The 15,649-nt window shown below is 28.9% G+C and overlaps 1 non-coding gene across 1 annotated transcript; it reads left to right on the plus strand.

The window, feature by feature from the left end:
• Positions 1 to 627: 627 nt before the first annotated feature.
• TRNAE-CUC lies at positions 628 to 700 on the plus strand. The gene has a single exon. It is a non-coding gene; the product is annotated as a tRNA-Glu (tRNA).
• Positions 701 to 15,649: the final 14,949 nt, after the last annotated feature.

A 15,649-nucleotide genomic window follows, 5' to 3' on the forward strand; every position in this document is an offset into this window, starting at 1 on the left:
TTTTTCTCAATTTAGTGCTAAACGTTTTTTTTTTTTTTTTTTTTTGTCTGTGTGTGTATGTTTAATTGGGTAATGAACTTTGATAATTTTACCTAATTAAATCCTTTGTTTAGATAACTTCGTAATATGACTAATTTCTCCTATATTAATACACAATTTAGTGCTTGAATATATAAGTTTTACCCAATTTAGTTCTCAATAATTCATTGATTCTAATAGCCAATGACTCAATTAAGTAAAGTCATTGAGGTCCAAGATATTTTTTTAGATAAATGAGGTCCAAGATATAATTAAGCATAAAAAGACTTTTAAGACTTTCTCTAAAAAAAAAAAGAAGACTTTTAAGACTAAATTAAAAAAAAAAAAAACTATAGTCAATAATTAAAGTGAGTATTAACCCTTCCCTTTTTGGTAATTAAGATGATGCTTTTGATAATGTAAATGCACTATTAGTTTTCTGCGATGCAATATCAATTTTTTTTAAAACAGACTTTTGTAAAAATGAAATGTGATTATGTTTTTTCTATTTTTCTTAATTTGTAACATTTTATCATTCTAGATTAATAGATGTAAATAGTAAAACTATTCTCAACTAGTAATTATTATTTGAACTCCAAATACCATCATTCCGTTGTAGTCTAGTCGGTTAGGATATTCGGCTCTCACCCGAAAGACCCGGGTTCGATTCCCGGCAACGGAAACTTTTTTGTCCATTCGCGTTTCCTATTTCCTTGAATTGGTTCTGGAAAGTTTAACTTGGTAATGGGCCTTGGGCTCGAGTCCAGTATAATTTTAGATCACGTTCACGAATGGGCTTTTTGATTGGACCTATCAAGTAACAAAAAATTATTTAAATTAAAAATTATAAACAACTTTTTTTTTTTTTTTTTTTTGTAAATAATAATAATTTCACTTCTGGACCATACGATGTTTCCCACCGACACGCGTCGGACAATTACGTACCATCCAACCTAATGGGTTTAATCTTGCTCCCTATCTGCTGCATTTTTCCAAATTATATTTAGAAAAAAGGGAATTCTATTTTTTGTCTAAAATTTATAGGTGATAAATATATTTTTAATTTTTTTTTAAATATCCTCATTTAGTTCTAGTATTATTGTGACATGATTATTTTTTGTCTTCCATCAACAAAATCGTTTAAATTCTATAAAAATATAAAATACAAGGGCATTTAGGTCTTAATTATGATTTTTTTTCAAAAAATAAAAATAAAAATATAGCGGGTCAACACGCTTTGTATAAAATAAATAAAAATGTCCTTGTATTTAATGTCATTTCAATTATTTTGGTGACAGATGATAAAAAATTGATCATACCACAATAATACTAGAATCAAAGAAGAATTTTCTAAAAAATGACTAAAAATGGACTACTATTATTTTTATAAATTTAGGACAAAAAATAGAATTATCTAAAAAAAAATACAAATATACTAAAAAAAAAAGCAATTGTGATTTCCCAATTGCTGATTTGATTCTTCTTATATCACCAAAATACAAAAAAGCATTTCAATTATTTCAAGGTGTTGCTATTTGCAAATTGATTTCTCAACACAAACAAACTTACAAGAAACTCTATTGAAGCCGTAGGGTGCATGGTGTAGGTTCAAACTTCAAATCATACTAAAAACTAAAAAAGGGAGGTGCCCTCAAGCTGTTTATCTAATGAATAGGAAACTTTACTTAAAGACTTTTTTGCACTAGTAAAATAAGATTTGATTTCTGCTACAAACATTAGAAGTTTGAGTTTGAGTTTAGTATTTTATATGTAAAAGTATATAATCTGGTATTGCATCTCAAAGTTAGATGGATTCTATTTATCTCCTTATGAGCCTAGGGTGAATTTATAGGGTTCAATAGATACTTCGGCGAGAAATCGAAAAACTTGGTTATCAAAAAAAGGAAAGTATATATGAATTAGATATTGTTTAATTTTTTGTAGACACTAGTGTAAAAACATTTGAAAGCTGATAGGTCAGTTGAGACACATAATGTGATTTACTTTCTCCATTAGTCTATAAGACAGGAACAATGGAAAGTCCTTAAGTTTGAAGTTTAAACTTAAACTCTAATAAACCAATTTAGCAAGAAGATATATAATATAAAATAATTAAGGGTGATGTAATGTTAGCATGTTAAAGCACTGAACATAACATAACATAACATAAAAGATTGGTGCAACTTGCTAGACATAACACGTATTAGATCATGAAATATTTGTCGAATATGTAGATGACTTCTAGATTTGTCGAATATGTAGCTTCCAGTGGTGTTATGTCCTGGTCGAAAATAATTATTAAAAAATCAAGGCAAAAAAACTTTTATTGCATGAGGTAGAACGAAATTGTAATTAGAAATTACCTTGGTTGCTATCCACACCCTCGGAGCCTTCAACATTCAAAATCCTTGAGTTTAAACAAGTCTTTGGGAAATCAAAATCATCTTAATCCGTAACGCTAATTAAAATGTCATTATTCATTTTCATAATGTACTTTTACTCGCACGACTTAAACCTCATGTGAGAGGTTTGCACAACAAAATTGTGAATATTATAGATTTTTCCTTCCTTCAAGAATTTGTTGAATTGTTTGACAAATTCTTTAGAAATTTGTAAATAGATACAAATTTCCTGAGGAAATCACTCATAAATATTAATATTAATATTAATTAATAAATAAATATTATAGGCCATCGAACTTTACCTGAAAAATTAATTAGACTCTCAAAGTTTTTAAAGTTGCAATTAGGTACATAAACAAGTCAATTTAGTTCATCAAGACATAATTAACTGTTAGTGCTCTGTACTACTAGGCAAATGTAAATATGATTTTTTTTTTTTTTTTTGCAAAAAATATGTCAAATAGGCCATCGAACTTTACCTGAAAAATTAACTAGGCCCTCAAACTTTTTAAAGTTGCAATTAGGTAAATAAACATGTCAATTTAGTTCATCAAGGCAGAATTACCTGTTAGTGACCTGTAATAACAGGTAAACGTAAATATAACTGCTTTTGGAAAAAAATATGTCAAATAGGCCATCGAACTTTACCTGAAAAATTAACTAGGCCCTCAAACTTTTTAAATTTGCAATTACGTATATAAACATGTCAATTTAGTTCATCAAAACATAATTACCTGTAAGTGACATGTAATAGCACATAAATGTAAATATGATTTTTTTTTTTGCAAAAAATATGTAAAAAAGACCATCTAACTTTACCTGAAAAATTAATTAGGCTCTCAAAGTTTTTAAAGTTGCAATTAGGTAATTAAACATGTCAATTTAGTTCATCAAGACATAATTACCTGTTAGAGACCTATAAAACCAGGTTATTGTAAATATGACTTTTTTGGCATAAAATATGTCAAATAGGAAATCGAACTTTACCTGAAAAATTAATTAGGCCCTCAAACTTTTTAAAGTTGCAATTAGGTAAATAAACATGTCAATTTAGTTCATCAAGACATAATTGTCTGTTTAGTGACTTGTAATACCAGGTAAATGTAAATATGAATTTTATTTTTTTTTGCAGAAAATATGTCAAATAGGCCAACGATATTTACCTGAAAAATTAATTAGGCTTCAAACTTTTTAAAGTTGTAATTAGGTACATAAACATGTCAATTTAGTTCATCAAGGCATAATTATCTATTAGTGACCTGTAATAAAAGATATATGTAAATATAACTTTTTTTGGCAAAAAATATGTCAAATAGGCCATCGAACCTTACCTGAAAAATTAATTACGCCCTCAAACTTTTTAAAGTTGCAATTAGGTACATAAACATGTCAATTTAGTTCATCAAAGTATAATTACCTATTAGTGACATGTAATACCAGGTAAATGTAAATATGACTTTTTTTTTTGCAAAAATTATGTCAAATAGGCCATTGAACTTTATCTGAAAAATTAATTACGCCCTCAAACTTTTTAAACTTGCAATTAGGTACATACACATGTCAATTTAGTTCATCAATGCATAATTACCTATTAGTGACATGTAATAACAGATAAATGTAAATATGACTCTTTTTTTGCAAAAAATATGTCAAATAAGCTATTGAACTTTACCTGAAAAATTAATTACGCCTTCAAACTTTTTAAAGTTGCAATTAGGTACATAAACATGTTAATTTAGTTCATCAAGACATAATTACTTGTTAGTGACCTGTAATACCAGGTAATTGAATATGTAACTTTTTTGGCACAAAATATGTCAAATAGGAAATCGAACTTTACTTGAAAAATTAATTATGCCCTCAAACTTTTCGAATTTTCAATTAGATTCATAAACATGTCTATTTAATTTATCAAGGCATAATTACCTGTTAGTGACCTGTAATACCAGGTAAACGAATATGTAACTTTTTTGGCACAAAATATGTCAAATAGGCCATCTAACTTTACCTGAAAAATTAATTACGCCCTAAAACATTTTAAAGTAACAATTAGGTACATAAACATGTCAATTTAGTTCATCAAGGCATAATTACCTGTTAGTGACCTGTAATAGCAAGTAAATGTAAATATGACTTTTTTTTTTGTAAAAAATATGTCAAATAGGCCATCGAACTTTACCTAAAGATTAAATAGACCCTCAATGTTTTTAAAGTCGCAATTAGGTACATAAACATGTCAATTTAGTACATTTAGACATAATTACCTGTTAGTGACCTGTAATAGCAGGTAAATGTAAATATGACCTTTTTTTGCAAAGCATATGTCAAATAGGCCATCGAACTTTACCTAAAGATTAAATAGACCCTCAATGTTTTTAAAGTCGCAATTAGGTACATAAACATGTCAATTTAGTACATTTAGACATAATTACCTGTTAGTGACCTGTAATAGCAGGTAAATGTAAATATGACCTTTTTTTGCAAAGCATATGTCAAATAGGCCATCGAACTTTATCTAAAATATTAAATAGACCTTCAAAGTTTTTAGAGTCGCAATTAGATACATAAACATTTCAATTTAGTTCATCAAGACATAATTACTTGTTAGTGACCTGTAATACCAGGTAAACGAATATGTAACTTTTTTGGCACAAAATATGTCAAATAGGAAATCGAACTTTACCTGAAAAATTAATTATGCCCTCAAACTTTTCGAATTTTCAATTAGATTCATAAACATGTCTATTTAATTTATCAAGGCATAATTACCTGTTAGTGACCTGTAATACCAGGTAAATGTAAACATGACTTTTTTGGCATAAAATATTTCAAATATGCAATCAAATTTTACCTGAAAAATTAATTACGCCCTAAAACATTTTAAAGTAACAATTAGGTACATAAACATGTCAATTTAGTTCATTAAGGCATAATTACCTGTTAGTGACCTGTAATAACAGGTAAATGTAAATATAACTTTTTTGGCAAAAAATATGTCAAATAGGCAATTAGGTACATAAACATGTAAATATGACTTTTTTTTTTTTTTGCAAAAAATATGCCAAATAGGCCATCGAACTATATCTAAAAAATTAAAAAGGCCCTCAAGTTTTTAGAGTCTCAATTAGTTACATAAACATGTCAATTTAGTCCATCAAGACATAATTACCTGTTATTGACCTGTAATAGCAGGTAAATGTAAGTATGACTTTTTTTTGCAAAAAATATGTCAAATAAGCCATCGAACTATACCTAAAAAATTAAATATGCCCTCAAAGTTTTTAGAGTCGCAATTAGGTACATAAACATGTCAATTTAGTCCATCAACACATAACTACCTGTTAGTGACCTGTAATAACAGGTAAATGTAAATACAACTTTTTTTTGCAAAAAATATGTCAAATAAGCCATCGAACTATACCTAAAAAATTAAATATGCCCTCAAAGTTTTTAGAGTCGCAATTAGGTACATAAACATGTCAATTTAGTCCATCAACACATAACTACCTGTTAGTGACCTGTAATAGTAGGTAAATGTAAATATGACTTTTCTTTTTTTGCAAAAAATATGTCAAATAGGCCATCGAACTTTACCTAAAAATTAAATAGGCCCTCAATGTTTTTAATTTCGAAATTAGGTACATAAACATGTCAATTTAGTCCATCAAGCAATAATTACCTGTTAGTGACCTGTAATAGCAGGTAAATGTAAATATGACTCTTTTTTTTTTTTTTTTTTNTTTTTTTTTTTTTTTTTTGCAAAAAATGTGTCAAATAGGCCATCGAACTTTACCTAAATATTAAATAGGCCCTCAATGTTTTTAATTTCGCAATTAGGTACATAAACATATCAATTTAGTTCATCAAATCATAATTACCTGTTAGTGACCGGTAATAGCAGGTATATGTAAATCTGACTTTTTTTTTGCAAAAAATATGTCAAATAGGCCATCGAACAATATCTAAAAAATTAAATAGGCCCTCAAAGTTTTTAGAGTCGCAATTAGTTACATAAACATGTCAATTTAGTCCATCAAGGCATAATTACCTGTTAGTGACCTGTAATAAAAGGTTAATGTAAATTTCACTTTTTTTTTGTAAAAAATTTGTCAAATAGGCCATCAAACTTTACCTAAAAAATTAAATAGGCACTCAAAATTTTTAGAGTTGCAATTAGTTACATAAACATGTCAATTTAGTCCATGAAGGCATAATTACCTGTCAGTGACCTGTAATCGCAGGTACATGTAAATATGACTTTTTTTTTTCAAACAATATATCAAATAGGCCATCGAACTGTACCTAAAAAATTAAATAAGCCCTCAAAGTTTTTAGAGTCGCAATTAGTTAAATAAACATGTCATTAGTCCATCAAAGCATAATTACCTGTTAGTGACCTCTAATAGCAGGTAAATGTAAATATGACTTTTTTTTTTGCAAAAAATATGTCAAATAGGCCATCGAACTTTACATAAAAAATTAAATAGGCCCTCAAAGTTTTTAGAGTCGCAATTAGTTACATAAACATGTCATTAGTCCATCAAAACATAATTACCTGTTAGTGACCTCTAATAGCAGGTAATGTAAATATGATTTTTTTTTCAAAAAATATGTCAAATAGACCATCGAACTTTACCAAAAAAATTCATTATGGCCTAAACTTTTTAAAGTTGCAATTAGGTACATAAACATGTCCATTTAGTTAATTTGGATATAATTACTTGTTAGTGACCTGTAATACCAGGTAATGTAAATATGACTTTTTTTTGCAAAAATATGTCAAATAGGCCATCAAACTTATATCTAAAAAATTAAATAGGCCCTCAAAGTTTTTAGAGTCGCAATTAGGTACATAAAGATGTCAATTTAGTCCATCAAGACATAATAACGTGTTACTGACATGTAATAGCAGGTAAATGTAAATATGACTTTTTTTTTTTGCAAATAATATGTCAAATAGGCCATAGAACTTTACCTAAAAATTAAATAGGCCCTTAATGTTTTTAAAGTCGCAATTAGTTACATAAACATGTCAATTTAGTCATCAAGACATAATTACCTGTTAGTGACCTGTAATAGCAGGTAAATGTAAATATGACTTTTTTATAACAAAAATATTTCAAATAGGCCATCGAACTATATCTAAAAAATTAAATAGGCCCTCAAAGTTTTTAGAGTCGCAATTAGTTACATAAACATTTCAATTTAGTTCATCAAGGCATAATTACATGTTAGTGACCTGTAATAGCAGGTAAATGTAAATATGACTTTATTATGCAAAAAGTATGTCAAATAGGCCATCGAACTTTTACCTAAAATATTAAATAGGCCCTCAAAGTTTTTAGAGTCGAAATTAGATGCATAAACATGTCAATTTAGTGTACCAAGGCATAATAACTGTTAGTGACCTGTAATAGCAGGTAAATGTAAATATGATTTTTTTTTTTGCAAAAAATATGTCAAATAGGCCATTGAACTTTACCTAAAAAATTAAATAGGCCCTCAAAGTTTTTAGAGTCGCAATTAGTTACATAAACATGTCATTAGTCCATCAAAGCATAATTACCTGTTAGTGACCTCTAATAGCAGGTAAATGTAAATATGATTTTTTTTGCAAAAAATATGTCAAATAGGCCATTGAACTTTACCTAAAAAATTCATTATGCCCTAAACTTTTTAAAGTTGCAATTAGGTACATAAACATGTGCATTTAGTTCATCTGGACATAATTACCTGTTAGTGACCTGTAATACCAGTCAAATGTAAATATGACTTTTTTTTGCAAAAATATGTCAAATAGGCCATCGAACTTATACCTAAAAAAATTAAATAGGCCCTCAAAGTTTTTAGAGTCGCAATTTGGTACATAAACATGTTAATTTAGTCCATCAAGACATAATTACCTGTTAGTGACCTGTAATAGCAGGTAAATGTAAATATGACTTCTTTATTTTTGCAAAAAATATGTCAAATAGGCTATCGAACTTTACCTAAAAATTAAATAGGCCCTCAATGTTTTTAAAGGCGCAATTAGGTACATAAACATGTCAATTTAGTTAATCAAGGCATAATTACCTGTTAGTGACCTGTAATAGCAGGTAAATGTAAATATGACTTTTTTTTTGCAAAAATATGCCAAATAGAAAATCAAACTTTATCTAAAAAATTAAATAGGCCCTCAATGTTTTTAGAGTCGCAATTAGGTACATAAACATGTAAATTTTGTCCATCAAGACATAATTACCTGTTAGTGACCTGTATTAGAAGAAAAATGTAAATATGACTTTTTTTTTTTTACAAAAAATATGTCAAATAGGAAATCAAACTTTACCTAAAAAATTAAATAGGCTCTCAAAGTTTTTAGAGTCGCAATTAGTTACATAAACATTTCAATTTAGTTTATCAAGCCATAATTATATGTTAGTGACCTGTAATAGCAGGTAAATGTAAATATGACTTTTCTGTAACAAAAATATGTCAAATAGGCCATCGAACTTTATCTAAAAAATTAAATAAGCACTCAAAGTTTTTAGAATCGCAATTAGGTACATAAACATGTCAATTTAGTCCATCAAGGCATAATTACATGTTAGTGACCTGTAATACCAGGTAAATGTAAATATGACTTTTTTATGCAAAAAGTATGTCAAATAGGCCATCGAACTTTTACCTAAAATATTAAATAGGCACTCAAAGTTTTTAGAGTCGCAATTAGATACATAAACATGTCAATTTAGTGTACCAAGGCATAATAACTGTTAGTGACCTGTAACAGCAGGTAAATGTAAATATGACTTTTTTTTTGCAAAAAATATGTCAAGTAGGCCATCGAACTTTACCTAAAAAATTCATTATGCCCTAAACTTTTTTAAGTTGTTATTAGGTACATAAACATGTTCATTTAGTTCATCTAGACATAATTACATGTTAGTGACCTATAATACCAGATAAATGTAAATATGACTTTTTTTTTTGACAAAAATATGTCAAATAGGTCATCGAACTTTATCTAAAAAATTAAATAGGTTCTCAAAGTTTTTAGAGTCACAATTAGGTACATAAACATGTCAATTTAGTCCATCAAGGCATAATTACCTGTTAGTGACCTGTAATAGCAGGTAAATGTATATCTGACTTTTTTTTTTGCAAAAAATATGTCAAATAGGTCATCGAACTTTACCGAAAAAATTCATTAGGCCCTAAACTTTTTAAAGTTGCAATTAGGTAGATAAACATGTCGATTTAGTTCGTCAAGACATAATTATCTTTTAGTGACCTGTAATAGTAGGTAAATGAAAATATGACTTTTTTTTGACAAAAATATGTCAAATAGACCATCAAAGTTTATCTAAAAGATTAGATAGGCCCTCAAAGTGTTTAGAATCGCAATTAGGTACATAAACATGTCAATTTAGTCGATCAAGGCATAATTACCTGTTAGTGTCCTGTAATAGCAGATAAATGTAAATATAACTTCTTTTTTTTCAAAAAATATGTCAAATAGGCCATCGAACTTTACCTAAAAAATTCATTATGCCCTAAACTTTTTAAAGTTGCAATTAGGTACTTAAACATGTCAATTTAGTTCATCAAGGCATAATTACCTGTTAGTGACCTGTAATAGCAGGTAAATGTAAATATGACTTTTTTTTTTTTTGCAAAAAATATGCCAAATAGGCCATCGAACTATATCTAAAAAATTAAAAAGGCCCTCAAGTTTTTAGAGTCTCAATTAGTTACATAAACATGTCAATTTAGTCCATCAAGACATAATTACCTGTTATTGACCTGTAATAGCAGGTAAATGTAAGTATGACTTTTTTTTGCAAAAAATATGTCAAATAAGCCATCGAACTATACCTAAAAAATTAAATATGCCCTCAAAGTTTTTAGAGTCGCAATTAGGTACATAAACATGTCAATTTAGTCCATCAAGGCATAATTACCTGTTAGTGACCTGTAATACAAGGTAAATGAAAATGTCACTTTTTTGGCCTGTAATACCAGGTAACTGTAAATATGACTTGTTTTTTGGAAAAAATATGTCAAATAGGCCATCGAACTTTACCTGAAAAATTAATTTGGCCTTCAAACTTTTTAAAGTTGCAATTGGGTACATAAACATGTCAATTTAGTTCATCAAGGCAGAAATACCTGTTAGTGACCTGTAATACCAGGTAAACAAGGCAGAAATACCTGTTAGTGACCTGTAATACCAGGTAAATGTAAAGGGTCACACTTGTGTGAGACCGTCTCACGGATCCTTATTTGTGAGACGGGTCGGGTCGGGTCAAAGCACCATGCAAATGTCATACTTATATGTGCAAATCTCATACTTATATGTTCAAATATAACACTAATAAAAAATACAATTTTTGTTATTTATAAGAGAAAAAGTAATACATTTTTCATAATAAGTAATGTTGACAAGTGCCTCTCACTTATAAGGGCATATATAATACTTTTGAGGAAAAATGTAATACTTTTAAATCGAANTCAAGGCAGAAATACCTGTTAGTGACCTGTAATACCAGGTAAATGTAAAGGGTCACACTTGTGTGAGACCGTCTCACGGATCCTTATTTGTGAGACGGTCTCACACAAGTTTTTGCCAAATGTAAATATGAATTTTTTTGAAAAAAATATGTCAAATAGGCCATCGCACTTTACCTGAAAAATTAATTAGATCCTCAAACTTTTTAAAGTTGTATAAGGTATATAAACATGTCAATTTAGTCCATCAAGACTGTTAGGAATAAAATGTAACAGTTTTGATGAATCAAATTGTAATTTTTATTCCCTTTATATTTTATAAATATGTAATGGTGTTGAAATAANTTATAAGAGAAAAAGTAATACATTTTTCATAATAAGTAATGTTGACAAGTGCCTCTCACTTATAAGGGCATATATAATACTTTTGAGGAAAAATGTAATACTTTTAAATCGAAATGTAAAAGTATTGTATTTTCACTTAAAAGTATTACATTTACCCTAATAAGTAACAAAAATTTTATTCCTGATTAGTATTACATTTGAGCATATAAGTATGACATTTGTGCATATAAGTGTTACATTTGCATCTCGACTCGACCCGACCCGACCCGACCCGTCTCATGGTGAGACGGTCTCACACAAGTTTTTGCCAAATGTAAATATGAGTGAGACGGTCTCACACAAGTTTTTGCCAAATGTAAATATGAATTTTTTTGAAAAAAATATGTCAAATAGGCCATCGCACTTTACCTGAAAAATTAATTAGATCCTCAAACTTTTTAAAGTTGTATAAGGTATATAAACATGTCAATTTAGTCCATCAAGACTGTTAGGAATAAAATGTAACAGTTTTGATGAATCAAATTGTAATTTTTATTCCCTTTATATTTTATAAATATGTAATGGTGTTGAAATAACGTAATTTTAATTTAAACTTGTTTACATTATCGCTGTGATTGAAAAATATATATATAAAGTACATAAAGCTTTCAGGTCCGTCCCCAGTTACTGATTCTTATGAGTGTTTACATAAGCTTGTAGGTCCAATTATTAATGTGCAATTATTATTATATAATAATAAATTAAACTTATATGACCAAGGAATCTGTTTATTAATTCCATACGCATCACCTACTGAAACATCCACAACAACAACTATCCTATCAATTCGTCTCTTTCCCACTTCACATGACCCTATGACAGTGACACCCAATTCCATTATTTTTTTTTAATAACAATTTTGAAAAATAAAAATAAAAATAAAACCACAATTTATGTACAATATGGTATCATAAATAAAATAAAATAATTTTTTTTTATGATATTGTTAACTTTATTCTTAGCAGTAACAATTGTACAACTTATATTGTTGAATTTCTTATTAGATTTTTAATTTTTCAAAATCTAGCTATATAATTCATAAAGAAGTTAACTTGAACCCATGGGAATGTGGATGACATAGCGGAATTTCTTCTTCTTCTTTTTTAAATTTAGGTGACCCCAACTTTATCCTACTAATCCTAAACTCATAGAATCCCGCTCCTAGAGCTCACAAATCTCTTCTTTCTTAACTAGAAGTTCTGTGTGTAGATTCATTGTCATCGTGTTTGATATGGATAATATTTTTCTTTAAAAGAAATATTTTGTACTAAACGGAGGGGTGGTAGATAAATTGGATGGAAAATTAAAAGTAGAAATACCCCCCCCCCCCCAAAAAAAAAAAAAAAAAAAAAAAAACCTTACTAGTAATGATGAGTAATGCATCATATACCTGTATTGGCCATTTGGCCCATATATCAATTGTATCTTTTTGTTCGAATTAATAGGTTATACATGCATATATACAAGTTGCATGCAATGATGCAAACCTTTCATAGAAGGGATCGGAGACATTATTTGTCAAATGAGACAAAAATATATAAACACATGAAGGGCCAGATTAAAGGGATGGGAAATGGTAAAAGCAAGCGTACCATTGAAGTTACGTTAGGGTATGCACTTTTTTTTTATTATATAGTTTAAATCTCGTTAAATATAAAGACATTTTGGTCTTCAATTATAATTTTTTTTTAAAATAAACATAATAAATGTAGATGGTCAACCTACTTTATATAAAACAATCAAAATGTTCTTATATTTAACGGCATTTCAATGATTTTATTGATGGATGACGAAAATAGTCATGCCACAATAATATTAGGACCAAATGAGAATGTCCTGACTCCTGATAAAAAGGAACTACAAGTAGACGTTCATCTATATAAATTTATGACAAAAAATGAAATTAACACCTTTATTAAATACAAAATATCCCTATTTTCGTTTGTGGTTTTTGTCTCACTTTTTAAGGAAAAATGCTAACTTGAGAGAAAGGCATACGTGAGAGGAGAAAGAGAAACTCCGCCCATATGCTTAATTGCTTACAAGAAAAAACAAAAAATAAAAAATAAAATAAAAGAGTGGCCGTTGAGTGCCACTCGCCCTCCTAGCGTGTTTGGCGCTAACCCATCGTTCTAATTATTGTTTCCACTTGACAAATGGGAAAACCCCATTAGGTGATTTTCCAACGTGATTGGTCTTATAATAAGTAGAGCATCCTTAAATATAGATATTTAGCGGTTTTTTATGAGTTTTTTAAGTGTAATTAGGAAAGAGAAAATAAGGGGGAGATGAAAAAAATAAATATAATTAAAAAAAATAAAAAATAAAAATGAGCTCCTGTTAGGCGCGCCCGAGTGGGCGCTGCGGTGTGCAGCAAAAAATTATAAATGTAATGCTAGAATTTACTGTGCCATTCTCCCCTTTTCTGCAGTTGCTCGCCACCCATTGTCTCTCTCTCTCATGCCATGTAGGCTTCCATATGACAATAACTCCATAAAAAACCATTGGTATGAATGGCCTAAGAATATTGCTAGTGTTACATTCCCGGCCTGTTTTATTTCACTTCATTATAAGGTAATATTTAGCTGGTTCTTTTATATTTAGTTAATAAATAAATTCATTTTGAACATTGTGTAGGTTGATCAATTCATGATAATTAATTAAACATTTGTATTGTCACATCAAGAGGTGAAATTTATGAGATAATATTAAGGAACCAAATATAATGACCTTGACAACATATTTGGTTTATGGAATAAGTTAAGAATGGAATAACATTCCTGATAGTAGACCTATTTTGCTATTTGATAAGTTATTTTATTTTCAAAAATAGTCTTTTCGAGAATAATAATTTATTCTCTTGCAGGAGAAATATTTATTCTGAGGACCGAAATGACCCTGCTATTATTAGACTATTCTTGAGTTCTTACTTCTTAGTAAATAGTAATAGCTTAATTTGGTAGTACCTAGTTTATCCTTATTTAATTTGTTTAATTATTTACTAATATGTATTATATAATTATATAATAATAATAATAATAATAATAATAATAATAATAATAATAATAATACCAACTATTGTAAATGTAATTTTTTGTTTTGAATGTGTTTTTCATTACGCGAACAGACACTGGAATTGAATTTTTATTCTATTCAATATTCATTTTCGATGAAATAGAATCTTCTTTAATTTTTTTTAAAGAATGAATTGTTATTCTATTCAATAATCTATCAAAATTCACTATGTGAACCAAACGTGTTATACAAGTGCGATTTAGGACTAGAGTGAGATAGGTGATTGTCAAGATCTTGCTAGTATGGTTTAATTACATCTCTTATACTCCTTTCATCCCATTTTATGTGTCTGGTTCGATTAACGAGACTTGACTGAAATTATTTTTAATTTAATTTTTTATAATATTAAGTTTAGTATTAATATACAAAATTTATATATTTAGAAACTACTCTAAACGTACTATTAAACACAAAAAATCAAATTTGAAAATGAATAAAAAATAATAATAATAATAATAAAAATAACAAAAGAAGAAAGTGTTAATTTGACCAATGAATGGTAAGTAGGACAGATAAAATGAAACAAAGAGAGTATCATTTTTGAAACATTATACATAAGCATGACTTATTCAATACATGCCATCACATAATAATTGTTCATTCGCCAATATAAATTGAGATTGAAAAATAACATTATATTATTCTTGTGGCAAAAAGGTAGAATCACCCCCTCATCATTTTGAGATGTTGTTCCCACACTATTATTGATGAGTTTGGATCCTTAATTTTTTTGTGATAAATTTCATCGTTATAACCCGTTGAGCGGCAAAATAACGTTATTCTATTCCGATCCATCATTATAACCGGTTGTGATATATTATCATCATTGCGTGACAAGATAATATATACTCTTTTTTTTTTTTTTTAAATCACACATATTTCAAGAAATGTTATGGTCTCGTGGGACCACGCGGCGGAAGTGAAACCCATAAATAAGACCAACCATGAAAACTCATCAGAAAAGTGGGCGCCGGGCAGCATTGTATTGAGTGCACAAAATTATTTGGAAACTACGTCGTACTCGATCTATCACCTTCTTTCTTTCTCCTTAAATTATTGTCCCACAACATATGATGGACAAAAACCAGATAACAAATGGGAGTTTGGTGGCATCAAGGTTTCTAAAGCTATCTCCGGCGCCGGCGGAGCCACCGTGGACGACGAGAAGCAATCCGCCGGAGCAAGAACGGGATCTCCAGTTCCTCAACGACCGTTACTACGGCTTGCACGGGGAGATCATTGCCTTCACAGTCATAGCCATTTTCTTCTTCTTCCTT

This window comes from Ipomoea triloba, chromosome 14 (assembly GCF_003576645.1).
Source record: "Ipomoea triloba cultivar NCNSP0323 chromosome 14, ASM357664v1".
NCBI lineage: Eukaryota > Viridiplantae > Streptophyta > Magnoliopsida > Solanales > Convolvulaceae > Ipomoea > Ipomoea triloba.